This window comes from Stenella coeruleoalba, assembly GCF_951394435.1.
Source record: "Stenella coeruleoalba genome assembly, chromosome: 13".
Classification (NCBI taxonomy): Eukaryota; Metazoa; Chordata; class Mammalia; order Artiodactyla; family Delphinidae; genus Stenella; species Stenella coeruleoalba.
In genome coordinates this window covers 53866846-53887320 of record NC_137159.1, presented here as the reverse complement: position 1 = coordinate 53887320, position 20475 = coordinate 53866846, and positions in this window count along the sequence as shown.

Sequence of the window (20475 nt, the reverse complement as noted above, 5' to 3'; positions counted from 1 at the left end):
TATGTGTCAGCCTCTCCTACTCTTCTCCCATGGTGAGCATGTTGATGACAAGGGCCTTACTCTGCTCATCTTGGCATGCCTGGTGTCTAGAACATTGCTGGGGACACAGTAGGAGCAGAGCAAGTGTTTGTTGAGTGAAAAAATGACTAAGCAAATGAATGACTTATGGGCCCCATTCAAGGCCCTTGATCACTTAGACCACATAGGCCTCACCCTCCTCAACTCCCAGAACACTTCTTACCTTGGCTGGGTAGTTCACAGTTAGCCACACTTTCACATCACATTTTCCCTTTTATCCTGTGGCCATTTGTCTCCTGGAGTGTACTAACTCTGAGGGGCTAGTCTTGGCTTTCCCCTGTAAGCTCACTAGTTCCTTGTAGGCAGCCTGTACCCTCTACAGCATTCAATAAATATATATTGAGCTCATTAGTCAGTTGGTGTAAATTATGAGGTACCTAAAGGGAACACTCATCCAGGTGCTGTGGGCCGTTCAGGCAGAAGCCATGGCTCCTTCTTATAGGAGCTTGCACAATAAAAAGAGTGAGAAATTGACTAAGAGAATGACGGATGCCTATTGCAGACAGGAACCCACTTTTTTTTTTTTTTGGCTGCGTTGGGTCTTTGTTGCTGTGCACGGGCTTTCTCTAGTTACGGCGAGCGGGGGCTACTCTTCGTTGTGATGCGCGGGCTTCTCATTGCGGTGGCTTCTCTTGGTGCGGAGCACAAGCTCTAGGCGCTCAGGCTTCAGTAGTTGTGGCACGTGGGCTCAGTAGTTGTGGCGCACGGGCTTAGTTGCTCCGCGGCATGTGGGATCCCTCCGGACCAGAGCTCGAACCCGTGTCCCCTGCGTTGGCAGGCGGATTCTTAACCATGGCGCCACCAGGGAAGTCCCAGGAACCCACCTTTTTAGCTACCCCAAGGCTCAGGAAAGATACGTGTGTTGGGGTCCAGGGAAAAGCCAGCAGCCAGAGGTGAAAAATCACTGAACAATGCCTGGGAGATGGGTTCACCCAGGCTGCTTGGTATACCCGGGAAAAAGGAAACCTTACTCCAGAATGCATCGCCTGGGTGGATCTGCTTTTAGTGCATGCCCCCCAGAGAGTCTCTTCCTCACGTGCCTGGAATGTTTGGCCTTGTTATAATAAGAGATTTCCCATCAAGGAAACATTTCAGTCCCTGCTTGATGAGGTTGGTGGTCTCTAATTTTGCTCTCTTAAAACACCACCCTCTCACACCTGCATCTACCCCTCCTTCCCCCAGTCACCAAAGGAAAACCCACCAAGTCACTTGGGTACCAGCTTGTGGCAGCCTTTTAACCCTCCCCTTCCACGTCCTTGCCTTCCTCCTGCCCTGGAAGGGCAGCTGCCACCCTAGTAGAAATACGGAAGTCAATTTGTGCGGCGGGTACAGCGTTTTAGCATACTGAGTGGTCCAAATATTTAAATATCTATGATATAGGAAGCGTGGAGAACATTAAAAACCACTTTCTCCCTGCTGATTGCAAGAGAGGAAATACACACAGTCCCTGTTCTCCTGCACGGTTGCAAAACTGCTGGCCTAATCATATTGCCTATGTAAAGCCCCTCTCCCGCCTCCTCTAGTCCGGTTTTAGGTTGCATTTACTGTAAACAAAGATGTATTTTGGGGGGGCGGTTGGATTGAGTTTATTGTTTATGTAAATCTCTTAGAATGTGACATAGCAAGATAGCTTCCTATGTTGCGTTGATCCACATTTTAGGCCAACAGCCAAAGTATTTTATCTTTTCCTTCATTATAGTGATCTTCCAATTAGCCGTGGTCTGTAATACCCTGATTTTGGTGGCAGTGGTTTGGACAGGATTGTTTGATAGTTCTGCTCGAGAGGCAAAATAAGGGGCCTTATTATAGAAGTGCAGAGGTTGTGTGGGAGCTGAGTTCTGTTGCAAAGTTTGCCGATAAGGGGAAAACCGGCCCTTAAGCGTCCATTCTGTTCTGTATATTAACACTTCTAATCTGCACTGCTGATAAAACTGCAAGCCATTTGCCTTTGGAGGAATTAGTTCTGCCTCACTTGTGTAACCAGGCGATGGTGATTAACCTTTAAACTGTCCAATATTCCCAGCAGCCTCCTGCTCCAGATTAGAAACTATTTAGTTATGACCAAGTAAATTAACAACACTCCCTCCTCTGAAGAATGAGATTTGGAAGGTGGGTGCATTTTAAGGTGGAATTGTGTTTTGAATTGGTGAGCCATCCTTCTAAGGTGCTTATTTCCTCCTTGTTGAAGTCGAGGCTGCCACATTGGGGGCAAAGGCTCAGCTGGGGGGTGGGGAGGCGGGAGAAAGGGGAGGGGGACCAGTTGTCCCGGTTGGGTTTGCAGATCTGAGATTTCATGGGCACAAAGGAAACCTGTCTGAGGTTTAGATTTCCTTCCCTGTTATCATCCAGGTTAAGAAAAGGACTCTAGCTCTCCTGCTAGACCCACGCCACGCTCACGGTGGGATTGAGTGGTTGTTCCTAATGGAAAGACTAAGGAATAAAGAAAGTAGCTCCCTTACCACCCTGCTCCCAGTTTCTGCCCGGAGTTGGATGTCAGAAGAAGATGGCAACTAACTTTCATGTTTCAGACCCGGGGATCTGCCCACCGCGATTGCATCTGCCCAGCTGAACTGCAGTCATGCTAACAATCCCGCTTCAGCTCTCGCCTGTCTGCCCATTTCAAACGTGTCATTCATTTATCACTGGAAACATACCCTCAGTGGTGAGGGCCAGGCAATCATGTAATCGTGTCATGCCTGAAATCCCCAAATTGTTGGTCCTCCCTGGATAACAAATAAAACGGAACAACAGCCCTCACTGCCACCACCATGCCACCACCCAATCCTGGTAGCAGCCTTTTCTGTTTTACTAGTTTCATATTAGCTTCCTCCTTAAAAACTGCTAATCTAGATACTGCATTAGCAGGTTGTCAGTCAAGCTGCCATCCACGGTGAAGCCTTCTTCATATACCAATTTAAATCATTCATGGTCTTTTCTTTGGCATTATTCAAAAGATCATAATAATTTTCTTGTGCCCACAGCACAAAAAAATCAATTATTTCCCCACAAAGACTTGAAAGTACTTAGCGAGTGCGGCAAGAAAAGCTGAGGGTGATATCAAATTGAAATTGCACTCATTACATACAACACAATTAGTTGCCACTAGCCTGGCCGGGCTTTAATTCTGAATGGCATATCTTTATTATTACAGAAACAAGCATGCAAATGGCATTGTTCAGGATTTGCCGAAATCAATAGGATATAGTGCTGTGTGTTTGGTGGCCACTGTCACTCACGCTGCTGTGGATGTGAGATAATGTGTGTGTTTGAATTAATGAAGGGAGCAGGCAACATCATAAGTGACACCCAAATAAAAGAAATGGGTACATGATATTTGTAATTATTCTACTTGTGTTTTTGTTGTAAATACTTGTGCTTTTTGTTTTTTAATCAAAGGATTAATTGCATTTTAATAAGGCATTATGATTTGCAGAGCTTTAGTTAATTAAAACTTGTAGTATATAATTATGAAGTGATGCTGAGATTTTCTAAAGATCACCCATATGTTCAGAATATGTATAATTTTTCTGTTAAGCAGTTGCAATCTCCCCCCCCCCCCCCGCCTTTCTCCTTGGTCCCTCCCCTGCCAACAGAAGACGTGGATGACTTACAGGAAACGTTGGTGAATCGACAATTCCAGGTGGATTTCTCTAGTGGCAACTAGAACCCAGTTTAGGTTATTGCACAAATTAAAATGACTGTGAAGCAACACTCATGTGATAAACTGTGGCAGAAAACTTTCTTGTCGACACTTGCTTTCCAGTTAATCTTCCCAAGGTGCAGCACTGTAGAGGTCTGGAGAGCTGATGTGAGTTTGAAGTGCAAACACTGTGATTCTAGATCTGGGTGAGGTGGTACCACTTGAGAGTTAGACCCCAGCTGGTTCCCCAGGGCCTAGGACCCAGTCCCAGGGGAGCCACTGAGCCCCGCCCTTGTCCTCCGAGACACACAAGAACTTACTGGGGAGGGGTGGGGTGGGCAGAGGGGATGCTGCATGACGTAGGAGCTTGGAATTCCCGAGTGTTATCATATTAGTAATTCACAGTGGAATCCAGCCCAGAGATGTGTAATCGCGTTTCCTGTAGGTGTGTATTGTGTGAAGGCTGATGGATTAATTGCTAGATAGATGGAACAGAGCTAAGGTAAAACATTATTAAAAAGTTTTAAAATCTTAATGTAACATTTTGAAGTTTGCTTTGGGGAATTTTTTCATTTCAGCCTCCTAGTTTTCCATTCTCTCTTGGATCAGGAATCTGTTGTCTTCACAGAAGGAGGGATCTATTTGCTGAGAGCTTAGCATGTGCTTTGTTGAGACCATGTGGACCTGTGATGGTGGACAGATGCAGGAGCTGGCGGCTGGGCCCCGTGCAGCCAGTGGTACGATGGGATGAGCTGACTTCAGAAGGCTGGACTCCATTTTCCCTTTGGGACCAGTGTTGGCTGGGCACCCAAGGGCTAATTTTTCTCTCCCTCTAAAGACCCAGAGGCTGCAACAAGGAGTATCAAGACTCCCCAGTCCCCCCAAAGTAACGTGAAGAAGGATGATGTTGAAGGTAAGAGGATTCTGCAGTGTTTGTGCTCCAAACCTGGTTTTCCAGGAGACCCTCAGTAGTGCCCTGAGTAGGGTGGCCCAAAGCTGATTTAAAATCTAATATTATTGGCTTGGTCATGGCTTCCTGTTTTAACTCTGAAAACCTAGAGTTTGAAAAGGTGGCTCATTCAAAGCTTGCTAACATATTTGCTCAGCAGCACAATGACGTGTGATGGAAAATAAACTCTTGTGGCTTGTTCATCCTATCAGCCGTGGCCTGTAGCAGGGAAAGAATGAGGGAAGGTCAGTCAATTATGTGTGGTAATCACCGTAAGCATATTATCTGAGACACAGATGTCTTCTATGACCCCACACGACATGGCTATTAACCTCGGAGCGACATAAAAATGTAGTGGGCTTGGGGGGAGGAGTGGAGGTAAGCCAGACTTTCTGTCTAGCCTTGTCCACAGGCTCAGGAGAAAAAAAAGGAAGTTGTGGACATGAAGACTGTTTGCAGGAACCCAGCCAACAATCTGACCCCTGCTTACCGAGGCCAGATCCCCGTGCCCCTCCTTCCCGAGACCTTGCTGGAGGCCTAGTCAGGTGAGGAAGGACTCGCCTCATCTGAAAACAAGGCCAACGAATTGACTCGGGAGATACCGAGGACACACAATGGCCCTGGGATGCTACTTTCTGTTCACCAGAGGAAAGGAGAGAGGGAAAAGCGATTTGGGTGTTGGTATGGGTGTTTAAATAAGTTGACCTCCAGTCTTGGATGGTGGTGGGCAGGGAAGACAGTGGGGTCACCCAGGCATGTTGGAGGACGCAACTGGGTTACCCAGGGGACCCGGACTGATGGAAGTCAAGGTTGTTATACCTACCAGGCTTTTACCCCCAAGTACAGACGGGATTCTGGCATCTCCCTGGAGAAGTTCGGCCAGAGCCTCCTTGTATGGGGCTGGGCACAAGGGTGATGTTCCAAGAAAGCAGTCGATGGGCTGTTAACTGGTCCGGGGTGGACACACACACTTAGGGAAGCACCTGCCCTGTGAAACACCCTGGACTGGACGTTGAGGATTCCTGCCCTCCAGGTCCAGGGTGGGGGGTGAGGATGGGGGGAACCTTGAACTGGAATAAGTGCTGCCCTCATTTCCAAGCATGTTAGGGCTGCTGGAGTAGGTCTACAGAAAGGGTTCCATGTGGAAGTGAAGAAGGGACTGTTCGAGGGGCTTGGAAATTTTTCCCAGAGGAAATGCCAATAACAACTGTCTTTGGAGGAACTTACCAGGAGCCGGGAGCTGTCCTGGGCACTGTCCCTGCCCGTGGTCTAATTCTCACAACCCTGTAAGCAGCACCGGACCTATCGTGAACTTGAGAATCAGAAGGGTAAGGCTACTACTTCCGAAGGTCTCACAACTGGTAACAGTTGAGACGGAATTCGGAGCCAGTTGACTCCAAACTCCACTAAAAAAGAGGATGTATTTGCCTGGCAGGCGAGAGGGACAGCATTTCCGATGAATGGAGAAGTGTAAACAAGGGCACGAGGTGCATCCAGGCAGTGCAGGGACAGTGGGGCTGGGAGCAGGTGGAAGGTGCGTGACCAGGGAGCCAGGCAGACCCCGTCCCAGGGCCTGGTGGCCCACGCCACAGGGTTTGGCTTCATCCCGTCAACAACAGAAGGACAGTATGATCAGATGTGTGTTTCTGAAAGGTTTCTCTTAGACTTGCAGGGCGAATGGACTGGAGAGGCTGAAGATTAGAGACCTGAAGCCAGTTAGGGAATTATTACAGCAAGTCCAGGTACAGGATGGTGACACAAGATGACGATGGAGAGGAAGGGGTGACTATCCCGGGTGTTAGAGGGAGACCAGGAGGACCTGGCAGCTGAAGGCAAGTGGTGGTGGGGGAAAGGGAAGAGCCCAGGATTACCTCAGTCCCTCACAACAACTTCTTACATGTCTACAGTCCGACACTGCTTTCACCTGCGTTTAGGATAAAGACATTAGGGTTTGAAAAGATTAAGTCACTTGCCCAAAGCCAACAGTCCCTATTTTATCCTAGCCACGTTTGGGACCCAGTTTCTGGCTCTGTAGCCAAGGCTGTCACTGTTGTCCACTGCGTGTGTGTGCGCAGTGGTGGGTGGGGACTGGGTAGTGATTTGCTCCTTCGGGATGCTTCAATCCATGCTCACCTCTTCCAGGTATCTTCTCCCTTCTTTCCTTGCCCTAAACTTTCTCCAGTGAAAAACAAGTTTGGGGACTATTATGAAAATTGCACTGGTAACCGCAGCAACTTTTTTATTTTGAAGCCATTATGAGAAGGTGAGTGCACCAAATGAGCTACAGAAGAGATAGTGTTGCAAGGATTAGAAAAACAAAACGCCAAAACCTTAGAACAGCTTAATCTAACAGGTGCTCGGGCCGCATGTTTTAGTGGGTGCCACACAATTGTGGTGAACATGACTAATAAATGACCTTATTAAGTATTATTTTACAAAGTCACAGCAGACATGGTTGGGTGTCTTTTCAGCATCCTCTCTGACCCCCACCTTCCTAACAGAGCCTATCTTGTTCCGGTTCAACCTACTTCATGTGGTCTTCAACTTCAGGGGATGCTGGCTCTGGTCCCAGCTCCAAAGGGCAAGTCGTTATTGGTCCAAGATGGGCCTGCTGGTCCCCCTAGACATGGGCGGGTGATGTAATTCTGGAGAGTGAAATGTGGATGGATGTGCTGAGAGTCTTCTGGGAAATGTGTCCTCTCTCCTAAGGAAACCCATTCCTCCCCAGGAAGAAATGGTCTCTCTTCCCTCTATATTTTGTCATGTCTGGATGTGATGTGTCCAGTTGCAGCAACCATCATGTGACCATGAGGAGAGCCAGATACTCACCGAGAAATGGCCAGGGAGAAAGATGGAAATGGCTCTGGGTCCTCCATGATGTCACTGAGCCACTGATCACACGCTACGGAGTTGCCTTATCTCTGGCCTTTGTGTGCTGTGTGATCATTTTAAACTTCCTTATAGTAGAAGTCAATATTTTCTTTTTAAAAAAATTTGTGGTAAAATATACGTAACGTGAAATTTACCATTTTAGCCATTTCTAAGTGTACAGTTCAGCGGCATTAAGTACATTCACATTGTTGTACAGCCATTACCACCATCATCTCCAGAACTTTCATCTTCCCAAATGGAAACTCTGGACCCGTTACACACGAACTCCCCATCCCCCCTCCCTCCAGCCCCAGGCGACCACCACGCTACATTCTGGTTCAATGAACTTGACTACTCTAGGAACCTCATGTAAGTGGAATCTACAGTCCGTATCTGTCTTTTGTGCCTGGCTTATTTCACTTAGCATAATGTCCTCAAGGTTCATCCTTGGTGTACGTGTAAGTCATTTGGAAATAAAGTTTCTGATACTTGCAGCCGAAGGCATCTCAAGTTATAAACCCGTTAAAATATGGTTCAAATTTTATCTTGGCCTCATTGATTCTGAAGTGTAATGGTTAGGAGTATGGACTCTAGAGGCCAAATCTCTGATTTTTTTTTTTTTTTTTTTGCGGTACGCGGGCCTCTCACTGTTGCGGCCCCTCCCGTTGCGGAGCACAGGCTCCAGACGCGCAGGCTCAGCGGCCACGGCTCACGGGCTCAGCCGCTCCGCGGCGTGTGGGATCTTCCCGGACCGGGGCACGAACCCGTGTCCCCTGCATCGGCAGGCGGACTCTCAACCACTGCGCCACCAGGGAAGGCCCCAAATCTCTGATTTTAAATCCTCACTCTACCACTAATTGTGTGACCTTAGAAAACATGCTTACCTCTCTGTACTTCAATCCTCCCAGCTATAATATTACCTCCTGCATAGGACTGCTGGAGGATTAAATGAGTTATTCCATATAAAGCTCCTAAAAGGGTGTCTGGCACACATAATTCTTATCATCATCACTATTATTAGCTATGAGCGGGCAGCAGTTTTGCCAGCTTTCCCTGCATGCCGTGCATGGGTTTATCCTGCTCTTAGCCAGCCATTAGTAGACAGATTATGGGGAATGTTTCTCCTCCTCTGCCTGGAATGAAGGGTCAGGGTCCTCTCCAGTCCTTCTTGGTCTTTCTCTTGCTTAGGTCTTCCTGCTCCCATCTGAGCAGCATGACCCACTTCCTCCTGACCCAAGGTCAATTCTAGAAAGACCAACTCCAAGGTCCCAGAACCTAAAGGCCCAGAGGCAGATGGTGCTATGGGCAGAAGACCCAGGGTGGGCAGTCGGGCAGCCAGATCACTCCTCCGAGAGTCCTGGGCTCAAGGAGGGAGGTACCTGAGGGATGGTGTATGACTCTGGGTAGCATGGCTCAGAAAGGGTAAAGTAAGCCTGGTCCCTTGCTTCACTGTGCGGGAATCTGAGGACGTGATGGGCAGCAAGGATCTGGTGGGCAAACTGAGGGAGGGACCAGCAGGCACAGAAAGCTCCAGAGACCAGGATGCTTCTCCCCCAGCAGTTCTGGGGAAGGAGTGTAGCAGCCCCTGCTCTAAACCCCAGTGTTGTCACTACAGAGGAGCTTTGGATGTGACAAAGGAAGGAGCAGAGAGGAAGAAGATGGCTTGAAAGCATAGAGTGTGGGAGTCAAAGAATCAACTCTGGAGATAGGAGAGTGTGTTTGTGTGTGTGTGTGTGTGTGTGTGTGTGTGTGTGTGTGTAATGTGCCTTAATTTCCCCATCTGCATCAAGGGGAGGTAGGAAAATGCCTGTCTTTCTGACATTATGAAGATCTTGTCCAGAACAAATGAAATATATAGTTGATAACACGGTATTATATATCGACTATAGTTGATTAAACTATTATATAATTAAAAATAAAAAAAAATGAAATAATGCCTATGCTTTGAAAAGAATAAAACCTTCAGGGTAAATTGTTATTAGTGTGCCTTTGCAAGATATCATTTGACCTGACCTCATGGTGACAGAAGGAAATTTGCACTCATGGCATGATGAGAACACAACCTTGGCTGTGCCCCATTTTGCTGCCAATGAAAGGAGGCCAAAAAGACATTTGAGGAGACCCGAATGTCGGTTCCCAACTACCTGCTTTACAGAAAGGCTCATGTCTGCAGGGTAGGCCCTAGAGTGCTAGGTGGGACTGAAACTCTCAGGAAACCCTTCTGGACAGAAGGGAACAGACTCAGATTTTTTTTTTTTTTTTTTTTTTTGCGGTACGTGGGCCTCTCACTGTTGTGGTCTCTCCCGTCATGGAGCACAGGCTCTGGACGCGCAGGCTCAGCAGCCATGGCTCACGGGCCCAGCCGCTCCGCAGCATGTGGGATCCTCCCGGACCGGGGCACGAACCCGCGTCCCCTGCATCGGCAGGCAGACTCTCAACCACTGTGCCACCAGGGAAGCCCCAGACTCAGATTTTTATTAGCGGGCGGAGAGCTGAGGAGGACTAGAGCCCCTAGAAGCAAGGAGGCTGCCTGATAAACTGTATATCTGGTGGAGGGACAGGAAGGAGATAAAAGATTTAAAAAATGTAATAGAAGATTTGCTTACACTTCTTGGACTGGTAATTAAATTTATTTATAGTTATGGAAAATTTGGGGAAAGGAGGAAAAGCAATTTAAATGCAGAGTTTTCACAGGGCGGCTGCAAATGGCTTGCTTTAACGCGCCTCTGAAGGTTAACAGAATGGCAGGGAGGTCAGACTGAAGTGCATATGATAAGTGACAAGTGTTAACATGGCAAATCATGTATTTAAAATTACTCTGAGCTTTATCAAATGTTTCCTCTCAAAAATAAACTATCCTGGAAGGAAAGGTTAACTGAGAAAAGAGTATTACTCTAATGTTTCCGTGATGACCGGGGGGGGGGGGGGAAGGGAAAAGGGTTCTGTAATGTACGAGAAGCGGTGATAAATATAAATAAGTTGTTATGGTATTAAGAGTAAAGAAACAAGAATGTTCCAAACTTACACTGCACTGGGGGGAAAAGCAAGAAACTGTTCCCTTTGCTCTTCGTCTTCCTTGTCTCCATAAGCCGAGCAGCTTCCCAGCCCAGTGGAAAGGAGACACCGACAGATGGGCTGTAGATGACAGTAACAGCCTGTGCTGCCAGAGCTGTAACTAGCCACAGTCAGCCTTGACCATTAAGAGGTATCCGTAGAATTCTCTGAAATCCTCCATCCACCACTTCCTCACCTGCTCTCCATTTCTCACAAGTCTTCTCTCTGACCCTGCCTGGTTGAATAAATCATTGTTCTTACATGCAGCACTTTGGAACAACCTCCAAGGTGTATCTGCAAGTGGAAAAAGCGAAGTGCATTATATTCAACAACATGGAGAGGTCTTAAAAATGTAATATTGGGGGAAAAAAAGAGCAAGACACAAAAGAATGTATACAGTATGATTCCATTAACATAAAGTTTAAAAACAGGCAAAGCTGAACTTTACTGTTTAGAGATGCATTCAGAGGAGGCAAAACTATAGAGGAAAACAAGGAAATGAATACCACAAAGTCAAGATAATGTTTCCCTCTGCACGGAGGTGGGGAGTGGATGGGTAAGGAGAGGCAGACGCGAGGCTCTGGAGTGCTGGCAGCGTTCTGTTTCTTGATCTGAGTGGTGGCTACACACTTTATAGTTATTAACTCTATTTATGTTTTTTTCATTTTCTATGTGCATATTATTTTCCCCCAACAATGTTTTTTCACAAAATCTAGGTATAGAACTGTGTGTATAGTATACACACAGTATCTTATTTTCAGAAATAAGATACATATATGTACAAGGCAAATACTAATCAAAATAACTCTTCATATCAGACAAAATAGAATTTAAGGCAAAAGGCAAAAATGCAGATAAAGTGAGACACTACATGATCAATAGAACAATTAACAAATAAGGCATGATTATCATGAAATAGTATGTGCCTAATAAGATAGTCTCAAAATATTTAAAGTAAAAACTAACATAATTATAAGGAAAAAAATTAAATAAAAAATTACAGTGGGAGATTTTAGTACACTTCCATCAGATTAATAGATTAAGCAGAAAATATAATATATAAATAATAATATTGGGTAGCAAAAATGGAACATAACTACAGAAGCAGTAGAAATTTTAAAATCATAAAATAATCTATAGACAACTTTATGCCATTACATTTGGAAACAGATAAATGGAAAATTATCAAAATGAAAAGCAGAGGCATACATCATCAAAAAGTCTACAAATAATAAATGCTGGAGAGGGTGTGGAGAAAAAGGAGCCCTCCTACACTGTTGCTGGGAATGTAAATTGATGCAGCCACTATGGAGAACAGTATGGAGGTTCCTTAAAAAATTAAAAATAGAGCTACCATATGATCCTGTAATCCCATTCCTGGGCATATCTCCAGAGAAAAACATGGTCCGAAAGGATACATGCACCCCAATGTTTATTGCAGCACTATTTACAATAGCCAAGACATGGAAGCAACCTAAATGTCCATTGACAGAGGAATGGATAAAGATGTGGTACATATATAAAATGGAATATTACTCATCCATTAAAAGGAATGAAATAGTGCCATTTGTAGCAACATGGATGGACCTAGAGATTGTCATACTGAGTGAAGTAAGTCAGACAAAGAGAAATATCGTATGATATCCCTTATATGCAGAATCTAAAAAGAAACCATACAAATGAACTTATTTACAGAACGGAAGCAGACTCACAGACTTAGAGAACGAAATTATGGTTACCAGAGTGGAAGGGTAGGGGGAAGGGATAGTTAGGGAGTTTGGGATCGACATGTACACGCTGCTATATTTAAAATGGATAACCAACAAGGACCTACCGTATAGCACAGGGAACTCTGCTATGTGGCAGCCTGGAAGGGAGGGGAGTTTGGGGGAGAATGGATACATGTATATGTATGGCTGAGTTGCTTTGCTGTGCACCTGAAAATATCACAACATTGTTAATCGGCTATACTCCAATATAAAATAAAAAGTTAAAAAAACTGACTCAAGGAAATTTGCTAACTTTAAGAACCTATAATCATTATTAAATAAATTAAATCAGAACCTAAATTCATCATCAAAACAAAGTATTCCAGAGAATAGAAAGTAAGAAAAAACTAACTTGTTTTATACAGCTAGTTAACCTTGGTATTAAACCTGTACAAGGATAGTAGGATAATAGGAAATTGTAAGATGGATAGAAAGAAAGAAAGAAAGTCATATGGCAATGTTACCTATGAATGTAGATGTAAAATACTAAATCAAGTCAACTTCAGGAGTGTTTATACGCATAATATGTCTTGACCAAGTAGGATTTATCCTAGGAATGTATCACTCAGTAGCAGAGGGTATATCAATGTTAAGTAACCACTTATCAGATTAAAAGAGAAAAAACTAATAATCTCAGCAGATGCAGAAGATATTCAATAAAATTTAATACTCTTTCATAACTAAAAAAAAAAAAGAAAGAAAAAGAAAATGTTATCTAAATAGAAGGGACCTGTTTTAATCTGATAAAGAGTGTCAACCAAAAATCTACAGTCTTACTTAAATTTTGAAGTTCAGCAGGATTTCCTTTGATGTCAAGAAAAAGACATGGATGTATTCTATTTTTCCTCGTAACAAGATTTCACTTGAGGTCCGAAAGATGTAATAACACAAGGAAAAAAATTAGTTATAAGGAAGGAAAGAGAAAAAAATTATTATTTACAGACATAATTATCTACATGGAAAACCCCAAACCCAAACTTTTAGACCTAAAAGTCTAAGTCTGGGTACAGCACAAACACACAAAAGCACTGGAACTTCTAGACACCAATAACAACCTATTAGGCAAGACTTACTATTCAGTGTAATTCCAAACAAAGTTCCAATAGGATTTTTCACAGACCTTAATCTGACTCTAAGATTTGTACATTAAAGTAGAAATGCATAATTAACCAACATAAATCTGAAAAAGAAGAAAGATAAAGGATTTGTTTCATAAGCTATCAAGACGTATTTTCAAGTTGGCCACTTCACCAAATGCCAATTTGTCAAATGGCCAATTCAATGAACGGCCAGTTTTCCAAAAGCCAATTTGCTGAAGAATTAATTACACAAATGACTGACTCACAGAATTTGCAAGATGTAGTGAGTAGCCACAATGTGTTATAAGCAATTTTCTTGACTTTAGTTATAAGAATTCTAAGCAAGGATATATTCAACATAGTAAATATAGCCAAGGATATATTCAAGACTATATACCTCAGGTGTAATCATCATATACTCATGATATAATTAATGACTTTACAATAACATAATCTTCATTAGTATATTCTTATAAGCAATATATATGAGAAAACATAAAAATCTATACATGAGTGTATTGAAGACTATATTAAAGTATTCAGGAATACGTTCTTCATAAACTAACTTTTCACAAACCAAATATTCCTTCACATGCTGCTAACAAAAATGTAATTTAGAATATACATATTCTATATAGAGAATATGAGACTATAAGAGAAAATAGTCTCAAGAAGAATATTGTCATATTTTAATATATTTATTAATTTATTATTTAATATATTCAAGAAGCTTATTTCTTAAAATTTTTGAAAAATTAGTTAATATGATAAAGGTTAGCAAATTGGACATTAGATGGATTGACTTAAAAATTGGCTTTCGCAGAGACTACATATTGTGTGATTCCGTTTATATGACATGTCTGGAAAAGGCCAATTTTTAGAGACAAAGAACAGATCAGTTGTTGCCTAGAGCTGGAGGGTGGTGGGTAGGTGTGGGGGTTAATTACAAAATGAAGGAACTTTGTGGGACAGTGGAAACGTTCTTAACCTGAATTGTGATGATGGCACGACTACAAATTTACTAAAATCACTGAATTGTACATTTGCAGTGGGTGAATTTTAGAGTATGTAAATTATAACTCAGTGAAACTGTTAAAAATGGGAAGAAATGGCTTTCAGTAAATTGATTGCCAGCATAATAATCTAGAACTATTATTATAAAAATATAGTAATTAAGACGGTATGGCATTGGTATAGGAGTAGATGGAAAGAACAATGGAGTAAAAGAGAAAGCTCAGAAACAGCTTCAAATATATGAAGGATCTTTATGTACTGCAGAGGCAGTACTGAAAAATAAGTGAGGAAAGAATGGACTATTCAATAATTGGTGTAGTACCACTTGGCTAACCATATAGAAACAAAATAAAATTTGATATCCATATTACATCATGCACAAAATTTAACTCCAGATTTATTACAGAGCTAAATATAAAACATAAAACTTTAGACTTCTGGTTTCTGGTCTGCCTTAAAAGAAGCTTAGAAACCTTCACATCATCCTAACAATAAGTACAAAGCTGAACAAAGTGAAAAATCAACAAGTCTTCTTATATCTGTCAGAGAAGTGAAATAACTGGGCAAACAGCTGCCCACAAAGTTGGACAGACAGACAGATGGATACAGAGAATTACAACATCCTGGAGCAGAAACCACCATGGGAACAAATAACAGGGTAGGAAATCCTAAACTGTAATTGACAGATTGCTGGAGGCTCAGTGTAGACAAGCCCAAGGAATAGAAGCTCCAGGGAGACCCAGTCACAGAGCGGCCTTCACACTTTTGTGAGTTTTACAACCAAGAGCTCTATGAGGTTCTCATAGTGAATACTGGAGAAAAATCCCCTTGGGCTTCCTGCATAGGGAGGAGAAAAGGAAGCATTTTGAAATACACCAGAGCATTCTGTTCTTTTTAACAAGGCCTGCCCTCAGGAGAACTCTTTTATCAGAGCCTAAGCTACCTGGGGGAAGGGAAATACCCAACTCCACCCCACTCTAGACTTCCATGGAGGGAAGGGAAATACACAATCTAGTCCCTTCTGGTCATCCTTTCCCACTGAAGGGAGGAAAAAATTCTGAGAAGCACTGGTGAAGTTCACAGTCCAGGGCCACAGGCTTACCAAAAGATGGAGACCTAATCATAGGACTACAGGATGCATCCCCTCCTCCCACATCTTACACCTACATTACTAAAGGCTCATTACCCCAGTTCCACTTAACCAGGGCATCATGTCCACCTTTCAATGAAAAATTACAAGGCATACTAAAAGTCAAAAAACAGAGTTTGAAGACACAGAACAAGCATCAGAACCAGAGTCAGATATGGCAGAAACGTTGGAATTATCAGGCCAAATTTTTAAAAAAATTATGATAATATGATAAAGATTATTTTTTAAAAAGTAGATAGCATGCAAGAACAGATGGATAATGTAAGCAAAGAGATGGAAATTCTAAGAAAGAATCAAGATAAAATGTTAGAGACCAAAAACACTAACAGAAATGAAGAATGCCTTTAATGGGCTCATTACTGGTCTGGGACATGGCTGAGGAAAGAATCTCTGAGCTTGAATTTATAACAATAGAAACTTCCAAAACTGAAAAAAAAGAAAAAAGAAAAAAGACGGGGGGGGGGGGTCGTTGGGCAAAAACCCCAGAACATCTGAGAACTGTGGGACAACTACAAAATGTGTAACATGTGTAATGGGAACACTGGAAGGAGAAGAAAGAGAAAAAGGAACAGAAGCAGTAATTGAAGCAATAATGACTGAAAATTTCCCCAAGTTAATGTCAGGAACCAAACCACAGATTCAGGAAACTCAGAGAACAACAAGCAAGATAAATACAAAACAAACAAATAAACTACACCTTAGCATATCATATTCAAATTCAGAAAACCAAAGATAAAGAAAAAACCCTAAAAGAGGCCAGAGAGATAAAACAGCTTACCTGTAGAGGAGCAAAGGTAAGAGTTATATCATACTCCTCAGAAGTAATTTAAGCAAGAAGAAAGTAAGGTGAAATTTTAAAGTGAGTAGTATTCTATTGTATATAATATACACCACATCTTTTTTTTTAACATCTTTATTGGAGTATAATTGCTTTACAATGGTGTGTTAGTTTCTGCTTTATAACAAAGTGAATCAGCTATACATATCTCCATATCTCTTCCCTCTTGCATCTCCCTCCCTCCCACCCTCCCTATCCCAACCCTCTAGCACACCACATCATCTTTATCCATTCATCTGTTCATGGATATTTAGGTTGTTTCCATGTCTTGGCTATTGTGAATAGTGCTGCTATGAACATAAGGGTGCATGTATCTTTCCAAATTATAGTTTTGTCCATATGTAATGCCCAGGAGTGGGATTGCTGGATCATATTGCAACTCTATTTTAAGTTTTTTAAGGAACCTCCATACTGTTTTCCATAGTAGCTGCACCAACTTACATTTCCACCAATAGTATAGGAGAGTTCCCTTAAGAAATCCACTTCAAATATAAAGACACATAACAGATTAAAAGTAAAAAGATGCACAAAGACATCCCAAACTAAACCTAATCAAAAGAAAGTGGGGGGCTTCCCTGGTGGCGCAGCGGTTGAGAATCCGCCTGCCAATGCAGGGGACACGGGTTCAAGCCTTGGTCTGGGAAGATCCCACATGCCGCGGAGCAACTAGACCCGTGAGCCACAGCTACTGAGCCTGTGCGTCTGGAGCCTGTGCTCCGCAACAAGAGAGGCCGCGACAGTGAGAGGCCCGTGCACCACGATGAAGAGTGGCCCCCGCTCGCCACAACTAGAGAAAGCCCTCGCACAGAAACGAAGACCCAACACAGCCAAAAATAAATAAATAAAATTAAAAAAAAAAAAAGAAAGTGGGAGTAGCTATATTAATTTCAGACAGAGCTGACTTTAGAGCAAGGAAAATTATCAGGAATGAAGAAGGACATTACATAATGAAGAGTCAATACTCCAAGAAGAGATAATAATCCTTACTATGTATGCACCTAACAACAGAGCATTAAAACATGTGAAGAAAAAACGGATGGAACTGCAAGGAGAAATAGATGAATCCACTGTTATAGCTGGAGACTTCAACACCCCTGTATCAGAAATGGATAGATCCAGGAGGCAGAAAATCAGTAGGTACATAATTGAACCCAACAGCACCATTAATCAATTGGATATAATTGACATCTCTAGACTACTTCATCCAAGAGCAGCAGATACACATTTTTCTCAAGCTCACATGGAGCATTCACCAAGATAGACCACATTCTGCATTATAAAACACATCTTTTTTTTAACTGAAATATAGTTGACATAAAGTATTGTTAGCTTCAGGTGTACTACATGGAGATTTGGCATTTGTATACATTATGGAATGATCACCATGGTGAGTCTAGTGACCATCTGTCCCTATACAGAGTTGTTACAGTAGTATTTACCATATTCCCTATGCTGTGTATTACATCCCTGTGGCTTATATATTTGATAACTGGGGGTTTGTAGCCCTTCACCTCCTCCACCTATTTTGCACCACCCCCCGCCTTCTTCTTTGGCAACCACCAATTTGTCCTCTGTATCTATGAGTCTATTTTCATTTTGTTGTGTTTGTTTTTAGGATTCCACATATAAGTGAGATAATATGGTATTTGTCTTTCTCTGTCTGACTTATTTCACGTAGCATAATACCCTTCAGAGCCATCCATGTTGTCACAAATAGCAAGAGTTCATTTTTCTTAAGGCTGAATAATAGTCCATTATGTGTGTGTGTGTATAATATATATATATTTCACATCTTCTTTATCTTTTTATGTATTGATGGACACTTAGATTGCGTCCATATCCTGGTGATTTTAATAGTGCTGCAATGAACATAGGGGTGCCTATATCTTTTTGGATTAGTGTTTTCGTTTTCTTTGGTTAAAAACCCAGAAGTGAAATTGCTGGATCATATGGCAGTTTAATTTTTTGAGGAATCTCCATATTATTTTCCAAGCGGCTGCACCAATTTACAATTCCACCGTGATTAAGGGTTCCCTTTTCATCACATTCTCTCCAGTGCTTGTTATTTGCTGTCTTTTGTTAATAGCCATTCTGACAGGTATGAGGTGGTATCTCACTGTGGTTTAACTTAGATTTCCCTGGTGATTAATGATGTTGAGCAACCTTTCATGTGTCTGTTGGCCATCTATATGACTTCTTTGGAAAAATGTCTGTTCAGGTCCTCTACCCATTTTAGAAATCAGGTTTGTTTTTTTTTTTATGTTGACGTGTATGAGTTCTTTGTGTATTTTGGATATTAACCCCTTATTAGATATATTGTTTGTAAATATCTTCTTCCATTCAGTAGGTTGTCTTTTCATTTTGTCGATAGTTTCCTTCACTGTGCAAAAGCTTTTTAGTTTGGTGTAGTCCCATTTGTTTATTTTTGCTTTTGTTTCCCTTGCCTGAGGAGACAGATAAAGAAATATTGCTAAGACTGATGTCCAAGAGTGTAGTGCCTATGTTTTGTGCTAGGAGTTTTATAGTTTCAAGTATTACATTTAAGTCTTTAATCCATTTTGAGTTTATTTTTGTATGTGGTGTGAGAAAGTAGCCCAGTTTTATTCTTTTGCATGTAGCTGTCCAGTTTTCTCAACTTCATTTATTAAAGAGGTTATCTTTTCCCCATTGTATATTCTTGTCTCCTTTGTTATAGATTAATTGACCATATAAGTGTGGGTTTATTTCTGGGCTCTCTATTCTGTTGCATTGATGTATGTGTCTGTTTCTGTGCAGTACCATATTGTTTTGATTACTGTAGCTTTGTAATATAGTTTGAAATCAGGGGGCGTGATTCCTCTAGCTTTGTTCTTCTTTCTTAAGATTGCTTTGACTATTCAGGGTCTTTTGTGTTTCCATACAATTTTAGAATTCTTTGTTTTAGTCCTATGAAAAATACCTTTGGTATTTTGATAGGGATTGCATTGAATCTGTAGATTGCTTTGAGGAATATGGTCATTTCAACAAGATTAATTCTTCCAATACATGAGCCTAACAATCTTTCCATTTGTTTGTGTCATCTTCAATTTCTTTTATCAATGTCTCATAGTTTTCAGAGAACATGTCTTTTACCTCTTTGGTTAGATTTATTTTGAGGTATTTTATTCTTTTTGATGCAATTATAAATGGGATTGTTTTCTTAATTTCTCTTTCTGATGGTTCATTATTAGTGTATAGAAATGCAACAGATTTCTGTATATTAATTTCATATCCTGCAACTTTACTGAATTCATTTATTAGTTCTAGTAGGGTTTTTTTGGTAGCATCTTTAGGATTTTCTTATATAGTATCATTTAATCTGCAAACAGTGATAGCTTTTCTTCTTCCTTTCCAGTTTGGATTTCTTTTCTTTTCTTTATTTTTTCTCATCTTATTGCTGCGGCTAGGACTTCCAATAGTATGTTAAACAAAAGTAGTGGGGGTGGGCATCCTTGTCTTGTTCCTGATTTTAGAGGAAATGCCTTCAGCTTTTCACTGTTGAGTACAATGCTGGCTGTGAGTTTGTACTATATGGCCTTTATTACGTTAAAGTATGTTCCCTCTATACCCATTGCATTGAGAGTTTTTATCACAAATGGATGTTGAGTTCTGTCAAAAGGTTTTTCTGCATTTCTTGAGATGATCATATGGTTTATATTCTTCAATTTTTTTTAATGTTGTACATCATGTTAATCGATTTGTGGATATTGAATCATCCTGGCATCCCTGGGATAAATCCCACTTGATCATGGATAAAACCCACATGATCCTTTTAATGTATTGTTGAATTTGGTTTGCTATCTTTTGTTAGAAGTTTTTGCATCTATGTTCATCATGGGTATTGGCCTGTAATTTTCTTTTTTTGTGGTGTCTTTTGTTTTGGTATCAGAATGATGCTGGTCTTGTAGAATGAGTTCAGAAGTATTCCTTCCTCTTCAATTTTATAGAATAGTTTGAGAAGAATGGGTGTTAATTCTTCTTTAAATGTTTGGTAGAAATCACCACTGTCTTCCAG